Below are 10,401 nucleotides of genomic sequence, written 5' to 3'. Positions count from 1 at the left end.
TTTCTTTCAAGATTCGTATCGAGATCCACCCAAAAACAGAAACTCATTTTTTTCATTCTATATTTCAAATCTAATTAAAATAATCAGCACAATGGATATGTTTAATTTCAGACTATATTGGTCTGATTTTCATCTACTTAGCTTTGTGTGGCGAAAGATATTTATTTTCAACCTCGCGAACAATTGAAAACAAAAACTTCAAACAATTCTGAAGAGATTATTTCTTATACTAAAATTAACATCGCTGTCATCCATCCTGCGTAGCTGCCCGGTATGGTGCACCGACAAAATTAAGAAGAACAAATTTTCTATTACGACAATAATTCGGCTAGTTTTCTTTTTCGCAAAGCTAAGCGATTTACTGCCATAATAGCAGAATCAGCCTACTTAGCATGCGTCTCGCGGTAACTGAAACCAGAACTGCCAGCGTCAGTGGTGTCTCTATGGTAACAGTTAAATAACTTCATCCGCTTTCTAGTCGTCGGTGGTGATCCAGTTTCAAGTGTTACGGCAACGCTGTCCTTTCGAAAGTTTTTACTCAATTAGTTCTTGTATAGGCAGTGGTATGCGTAAAATAGCAGTTGGTATAAGCATACCTAATGTACGATATATTCAACATAATATTTATCTATAGTACATCTAATGAGCACATCGAGATTTGATCAAATATTCTCGTAGCATCAAGCTTAATAATTTCTGACGAACACTAAAAATAGACACAGTTCATAATCACTTGACCTTTGGCAACAACAAAATAAAAATTTGTTTTACGATGTGGCTTTATTTAAGTTTCATGATCACTTATCGCCTTTTTATTTACCATACTGCTTTCCTAGGAGGGCCTTAGGGTGCCCTTTTTGTGACACAGCTGGGAGTACCGAAAGCAATTTGGACTTGGTGTACTCAACAGTTCACCTCGTTCATGAACGGCAGCTAGTTTACTAACTATCCGAGGTTGTTTCGTTAAAACCATTTATCACCAATGACGACACTCGTCTCTAGTACCTACGCCACTTAAGAAGACATAAGGCGTAATGTGTAATGAGTACTTTACGCGGTTTATCTCATCACGGATCAGTATGGACGTCATATGCTCGGAGAGACCGTGATTGTCGGAATGGATGATGTAAGACCGTACGAAGGTCTTGGCGATTTATAATCCGGGCGTGAAGTCAGTTTGATCATTGTTTAGATTTGACTAGTTTTTTTTAATACGGTTTAGTCCTAGTAGATTGAACAATTTCAGTATAGTGATCGGTATAGGTGAGTCCGTTCCATATTGGGATACTAGTATTACATGCTGTTTGGATTTTATTAAAAATCCTTGTTGTCTGGACGCAGCTATCAAAATAAGCCAATCAGAAACTGGAACACTTCGACATAAAACTGGATCAAAACCAGCCTTTACAGTTGTCTCCATCTTACACTCTGAGTGTTTCACACTGTGTGGAATTGAGCATTTAGAGAGAATCGCAATAACAAACAACGATCAAAATAATAACAAATGTTACCATCATATCTTGTCTTGATGTTTCTGTGCTGTCATAGCGATACTTGATATTTTCTTCATATCTCACCGCAGGAATCAAGAAATTGTACAATATCAGTTTTGCATCAAAATTAGTTATACTATATCTTACTTCGTTATTGAAGAGTTTGACGTCAATTGATCCATTAGCTTCATCTTCAAATAAAACACTCTAGAATAAACTACATCAGCATCGGATAAGATGAATGCTTATACCAATTAACTGAAAAGTTCGTCTTCTATAAATATTTCGTTCTTGCTTTGTTATTGCAATGACAAAATTTTATATTTTGTTGCTATTTTCTCATGCAGACTTTGTTATCATTTTTGATATTTTAACTCTTATTTCAAACTAAATAATGTTAATTTCTGCCATAGACATGTTTGGGTTTAATAATAAAAATTTGTTGTTGGTTTTCGATTGGATTACTTCTACCCGGGATCTTGACAGTTATTGCAGAAGATTGAATCGATGATTCGACTTGATGATTCTTGATACTAGGTTCCAATATTTCGAAATCCGTGTGAGGAACGTTCACACAAGCATATTCATAGACACAACTTATACATGGTATACTAATACTTATACTTATACTTATACTTATACTTATACCTATACTTATACTTATACTTATACTTATACTTATACTTATACTTATACTTATACTTATACTTATACTTATACTTATACTTATACTTATACTTATACTTATACTTATACTTATACTTATACTTATACTTATACTTATACTTATACTTATACTTATACTTATACTTATACTTATACTTATACTTATACTTATACTTATACTTATACTTATACTTATACTTATACTTATACTTATACTTATACTTATACTTATACTTATACTTATACTTATACTTATACTTATACTTATACTTATACTTATACTTATACTTATACTTATACTTATACTTATACTTATACTTATACTTATACTTATACTTATACTTATACTTATACTTATACTTATACTTATACTTATACTTATACTTATACTTATACTTATACTTATACTTATACTTATACTTATACTTATACTTATACTTATACTTATACTTATACTTATACTTATACTTATACTTATACTTATACTTATACTTATACTTATACTTATACTTATACTTATACTTATACTTATACTTATACTTATACTTATACTTATACTTATACTTATACTTATACTTATACTTATACTTATACTTATACTTATACTTATACTTATACTTATACTTATACTTATACTTATACTTATACTTATACTTATACTTATACTTATACTTATACTTATACTTATACTTATACTTATACTTATACTTATACTTATACTTATACTTATACTTATACTTATACTTATACTTATACTTATACTTATACTTATACTTATACTTATACTTATACTTATACTTATACTTATACTTATACTTATACTTATACTTATACTTATACTTATACTTATACTTATACTTATACTTATACTTATACTTATACTTATACTTATACTTATACTTATACTTATACTTATACTTATACTTATACTTATACTTATACTTATACTTATACTTATACTTATACTTATACTTATACTTATACTTATACTTATACTTATACTTATACTTATACTTATACTTATACTTATACTTATACTTATACTTATACTTATACTTATACTTATACTTATACTTATACTTATACTTATACTTATACTTACTTTGGGCCCAAATAATTTCCAATCGATAGGCTCCGTTAGTTGATGGCCAAATGTATCCATTCCGGCTATAGCAGTCCCCGACTTCCGGTTCCTAAAACACCGGAAATAGTGATCACAAACTCTAAAATGAAACGAATTCAGCGATGGCTTGGTCGATTTTAACAAACTTAGGAAAAAAATGAAGGACTCATGATTTTATACATAATTGCTGAGTTTTATCCGGATCAGACTTCTGGCTCCGAAATTAGAAGGTGCGTCCAAAATTTCAAACCTTCTTATAATGTGCACCAGTTCTACATGCGGTAGAACAAAGCATAATACCGTCTCTACGAACGAAGTACGTTGTGTGTAGTGTTCGATTTCGAACGCGCAGTAAAAAAAAAAAAAAACCAACACCGAAGCTCGATTTTGAAAACACAAGCGAGTCCATCGGCACCGAGAACACTTGAGTCCGGCTTCTTGCAACCGTTTTGAAGGAAACAGAATCAGCAGGGCGGGACACGTATTGAATTCTGATAGCAGATCTATACTCGATATTTCAGTTGGGTGTTGATCAGCTTCAACTGTATAATTTTATTTTATTATTCGAAATCAATGCTACATCATTGTACCTACAATTTTGAGTATTTTATCTTGCCTTGGCGCTTTGGTTTTTAAACCGATAATATAAACACTTTCAAACTCAATTTGCTGGTAATGTTTCTAACGATATGTTCCTGATTCAATCAAAGGAGAAAGTATAATAAGAAATATTTGCTAGTGTGATTCGTATAATATAAACTGTCACTGTCACAACCTTTTGGCGCTACTTCATTTCTAGGGTGACCAAGAGCGATTATTGTGACAGTATGTCTGTTACCGGTGTGTGATTTTTGTTGAGTACGGTGCTGAGGTAGAGCCAAATCATAGCTACCTTACGCAATATGCCCCCGAAAAAAAGAAAGAATTTCAATAGATTCAAGTTTATTTGAAAGGATATTTGCATCGGAGCTGCATGCGATCAATGAAAACTGTAAATAATATTTATTTACATGTGTGATTAATTATCCTATCACAAAGTGGTATTATGCAACAAATTTAAAAATAATACCCTGTTTCGCTACAATTTCATATACAAAAGAAACTGATGTGCAGAATTTCACTTGGTTCGTTTATTATCGAATAATTGTTTTTATCGAAAATCAAACAACTGGAATTAAAACAAGAACTTTGTTTCTTTAATCAACATTCAGAATGAATTATTGAATAACAATAACAATTTTACAATCACTTTTAGTGCCTTTTTGTCTTTCTCATATAGAAAGGTTATGCAATCACTTGAAAAACCGAGTAGTAAAAATTGGCCCGGAGGGCCAAGTGTCTTATATCACTCGACTCAGTTCATCGAGCTTAAAAAAAAAATTAAAATAGAACAGCACAATATTATACATGAGAAAGGCATCATTACACCACTTGTCAGTTATCGAAAGGCGCAGAAAGGTGCTTATGAGACCACTCACATATGAAACTACTTCAAAAGGGCATTCATACCGTGGTTAAGTTACTCGTCTGCGATCGTTTGCAGGCGAGATATGTTCTTTTCAAATATTCTTATTCCGCCACTATGATGATAATAATTTAATAACGAACGAAAAGATACTCGCATATCGGTCCCATCGTAGCATGCTATGCGTGAGACAGCTATGCGATTACTTTCCATAAGGGACAGACCCGACTTGATATTTTTTTTCAAATTTTACTGAACTAACCCCAAATTATTTTTGCGATTTCTGAAAGTAGGGCTAACTCAAAAGAGGCCAAAACCCCAGTAAAGTCCATGGCGAGTATGGGGAGTAAAGTCGCCGTTTTATCTCTCTCGCCTGATAAAATTTTAATGCTGATTCCCACTGAATTGTCATGTTTCCAAACTCTTTGCTTTGTTAAATGTATAAGCAAGAGAGAAACAATTCGACAAGATCGTTATCGCAATTTATCACTGAATTAATGAAAGAGCTCCGGCGTAACAACACAGAATATTGACATGACACAAAACAACAACGATATTTACATTGCTTCTTCGGGATAGAGGAAATTACAATGTACATCTAAACAGGAAGTATTTAATTTATTGGAATTTAAATATGATGAAACATTCATCTACATAAGTTTGAAATCCAACTCATGGATTCTGTTTTTTTAACCCTTCTACAATACCTCAAATACCAGAAGTACATAAGTGAATATAATAAGGATTAGCCTAGATGCAATATAGAATATAGTAGACTTTTATTGGAAAAACAGCTTCAGAAATTGTTTATTATTTATTGGAGATCTCTTGAGTTGACCAACTACTAGTACTTACTCAAAAGGGCGCAAAACCTCCTCATATTTTAGTACCAACAGATAAGGAGTGTATCGAAAAGTAGTTAGCAACATTGATTATTGAATAAAAAAGCGAAAAAAAAACATATTTTGACATCAGTTTTCGATATATTGTAGAAAAATTACATTTTTATGCATTTCACTGATTATATTGACGAAAATTCTAGTTTCTGTGAAACGCTCGCACTTTGGACTTGATATTCTTAATTAAATTCTGCACAGTTACATTTGTGACTTTCTTGGTGGCAGCTGTCCAGTTTTTTTTTTGAACTCCTGTATGTTTTGGGACACTGTACCTTCCTTCCGAAAGTGCGCTTGACAATTGCCCAATACCTTTCAATTGGCCGAAGATCCGGGCACATCGGTGGGTTGATGTCCTTTTCCACGAATTGTACATTATTTTTTGACAACCACTGTAGAACGGAGTTGGCGTTGTGGGCTGAAGCCAAATCCAGCCAGAAGAGATGAGGAGCCTTATGCTTTCTGTACAGTGGCAGTGGCCTCTTCTTCAAACATTCTTCCTCGTACACCTTGGCGTTAATTGTGCCCTTCGTGAAGAAAATCGACGACCGCACACCACAGGTACAAATTGTTTGCCAGACCAACACCTTCTGCCCAAACTTTTTCATCGCCACCGTAGTGTCAGCGTCGTCCAGGTCCTGGTACACCGATTTCGTATAATATTGCGGTCCGGGCAGCGCTCGAGAGTCTTCCTTGGCGTAGGTTTCGTCGTCGATCAGGATGCATCCGTCTTTATTCTGTAGAATCCGGTTATACAGTTTTCGCGCTCTTGTTTTGGCCTGATCTTGCTGTACCAGGGACTTGTTCGGCACCTTCTGTTTCTTGTACGTTTTCAGGGAGTTCCGAACTTTGATCCGTTGAATCATCCCGATGCTGGTGTTGAACTGCTTGGTCAAATCCCGCGTCGACGCCGATGGGTTTTTCCTGATGTACTGAAACCAGGCCGGGCTGGCTGGGGCCCGTTTTCCTACCGGATCGGGGCAAATCCTTCATGGAAAGGGTTTTACCGAACTTCTCGATAATATTTTTGACACTGGTGTGGTGCACCTTCACCCGTTTTGCAATTCAGCACCAAGTGTGCAGAATTTTCTTTCGCGTTTCCGGATCAATTCGACTCATCATTGAAACGAGGAAACATGTCACCGCAAAACACACTGCAAAAAGTTAAGTCATTTCAGAGTAATAACTGTTTGAATGTTTCTAACTACTTATCGATACACTCCTTAATACAAAATCCAAATGATACACTTTAGTTAAAACTAATACAAGCTATACTTAACATACAAACATGAACTACATTACATTGCATAAACGTTTGAGAGTGACACGAGATAGATTAAAATCGAATATTGTATAACACCGATTAATATGCGAGCCATACCAGACAGAGGTTCATTCTTCGCGTAATTTGTTCTAGTAAACTGGATGACGAGGAAAGAGTTGCTCCGGCGAGTTCTGCGTCGGATGTTTATATCCATTTGTCCGTGAAGATCAGGACAGTCTACATGACCAAGTATCAAATCGGAAATAAACATTGCTTTAGGGACGTTGCGTGGATCGCTAAGAAGCTCAAGTCCAATTAGATTACATCTGTGTTAATATCTAGGAAGATTTTAATGGTCTCTCCAAGACAGTTGATGTGGAGCAAACCGGACAAATTTATGCTGCACTGGTTCAATGCATTGTACTCCATTACGGTAATAAGGTGACCCGACTGCTGCCGAGAACTCGAGTACATAGCGAACAAAGGCTAACTAATAATGCTTTTAAGCAGTTGATGTTTCTGTACGACTTCATCATTCGGAAGATAAAACCGAGTTGCTTGTATATTCGTCTACGTATGAGAGCTTAGAGCACTTCAACGTGAGATTTACGTCATTAATGTAAATTAGAAACATAGGGGGTTCAAAGTGACTTCCTTGTGGTACGTCAGATGTAATAGCAAAGGATTGAGAAGTGATGTCTCCAATTTTTACCGACACTTCGCGGCCAATCAGATACGACTTTATCCAGTCAAGGAACAATCCCTGGAAACCGATACGCTCAAGTTTTGCTAGGATGCAAATGCAGCTGATAAATCAGTATAAATAGCATCTATTTGATGAGTTTTTTTTTCATTTCACTGATGATAAATGATGTATAACGTACTAGGAACAATTCTAAGAGAAAGTTAGCAAGCTCGACTTCTATCTTTGACGTACGATTTTTCATGCTTTCCCATCCCCACTCATCATCTAAAGGTTTTCTTAGGGCACTGATTGATAGCTAAGCGTCTCTCGTTGAAACGATATGAATCTTCAAAAGTCACCGGTAGTCCGGCAGCTACTACTTGGCCCGACACTGCCAGGTGGTAAGCCTAAGTACAACCCTAATAATCTATATCACACTTTTTGATTTCAATCTCTCTCTCTCTCTCTCTCTCTCTCTCTCTCACGGTAACTTTGAGCTATCATAGCTCAGTTGTTACTTGACCAATTTCTATAAATTATATACCATCAATTTTCGTATTTGTAGATTATTTTGAGTATATCATTATTGACGATCGATTAGGAAAAACTAATGAAAATCTGATTTTTCCCGTTCCAAGTTTTTTTTCAAGCTCAAAATATGCCCTATCTGCAATTATGCGGTATCTGCATCGTGAATCGGATATTGACAACTTCAACTTTACCGAGTTATAACTTTGTTGTTAGTCAACCGATTTTCGAAATTTGTTCACCATTGGAAAGGTATTACTTCCATAAATAGAATGCACTGAAAAAACCCGAAAAATAGGGTTGTCTACCCAAAGTTATAATTAAAAATGTAGATAGATGACCTCAGAAAAGGTGAGACTTTTTTACAATGATCGTAAATATTTCGAAATTCAAAGCGATGACCTATATATTTTTACACATCATTCGATTGCTAGTGATTTTTTTTTCATAAATACGTTAATTTCAGAGGCAATATAGATAAGTTTTTCTTTGCCGTGGCATCCACAATACATAGTACTTTAAACCTAATACATTTCGAATATCATATTAGTATGTTGGTATTCATTAGTTAATCTAAACACTGTTTTTATCAAACTAGTTGCTATTATAAATTACATTAAATGAAATACATTTATTTTGTGCATGATCTTATACCTATTTCAGGTTTGTTTGTATCAGTTCATCACTTTTATTCAATATAAGATAGCTGGCTATTGGTTGAACTCATGGAAGAGAAAACAGTCTAACATAAAATAAAATTTGAATCGGAACTCCAATGGACTAAATGGAATGATAAAGAAGTTTCATATAAGGAATGTCTCGAACTGGAACATTGGATAGTCTGCCTTGGGTACGCAAGGAATTTATTAGTTGAGATGTCGCATGTCCAATCAACATGGTCAATTTCGCGGTAACCTTCGCCACAAGCACAATGATTAATCTCGGAAAGTCCAATTCGAAGGAGATGTGCATCTAACGTGTAGTGATTGGACATGAGTCTGGACATCACACGAACGAAGTCCCTACTCACATCCAGTCCCCTAAACCATGCCTTTGTCGATATTTTAGGAATAATTGAGTGCATCCACCGACCTAGATCATCTTTATCCCAAGAAGCTTGCCAGCTGGCAAGTGTTCTTTGGCGGGACGCGCTATAGAATTCGTTGAAAGCAATCGGTCTCTCATAAATTTCACCCTCAATAGCACCACGTTTGGCTAAACTATCGGCTCTTTCATTGCCTGGAATTGCCTGGAATTGTCGGTTTTTTTCAGTGCATTCTATTTATGGAAGTAGTACCTTTCCAATGGTGAACAAATTTTGAAGATCGGTTGACTAACAACAAAGTTATAATTCGGTAAAGTTGAAGTTGTCAATATTCGATTCGCGATGCAGATGTCGCATAAATGCAGATAGGGAATATTTTGAGCTTGAAAAAAAACCTGGAACGGGAAAAATCAAATTTTCATTTATTTTCCTTTACCAATCGTCTCCTACAAAGTTTTTGAATCAATCTACGAACTTCACAAAATTCGAGGGTGTAAAATTTATTGAGATTCCTTGAAAAATAGCTGAGCTATGACAGCTAGAAGTTATCGTTCCAACTTATTTTCAGGCTTGGTATTTGGAGTGTTATTGTACTCATATACTTTTCACATGACCATGAATTATAATCAAATTCGATTTTATTTAAATTCAAGCATGTCCTTGTGTTCATGCTTCTGCAACGAGGCTTTTTTGTTTTCATACAGCATCTACGAGAAAGTGAAGGAAATCAAGTTCCTTACGGGGTCGAAAAAAGAATTAAACCAAGCTTCACGCCATGGCATTGGGAATCAACGGTGAAAGTACAAAAGCCGTCGTAACATTCGGTGTGAAGTTTAATATTTTTCTGCTTCTGTACATTCGAATTAGAGTAGGGATCCATCTCAATGATTGCTTTCCATTCAAAAGTGAACTATTTTCAAGACCAATAAAATTAAACTGCGGGTTCCGGCTTCCCAGCGTTTGCCGAAACAAGAAGAAATTCCGATTAAAATTCACTCAATTACGTAAGCAACGGTCCAACCATTTAGAGGTCATCATTCCGGTATCATGCCGCTGTTCTCGTGCAGCGCAAAGAACACGATGGCACGGTGGCCTGATTTCCCTCTCGTTTACTGATATGAGCGCGCACCGTTCAGGTATTGTTACTTAACTTACTTAGAGCATTGCGGATTGAGCGAGAGCATTTCGTATCGCGCACAGCAGCAGCACGATTACTGATAACGGTGTTACGGTCGG

Source organism: Malaya genurostris, chromosome 3 (assembly GCF_030247185.1).
Source record: "Malaya genurostris strain Urasoe2022 chromosome 3, Malgen_1.1, whole genome shotgun sequence".
In the NCBI taxonomy this organism is placed as follows: Eukaryota; Metazoa; Arthropoda; class Insecta; order Diptera; family Culicidae; genus Malaya; species Malaya genurostris.
Note: the sequence above shows the minus strand (reverse complement) of the source record.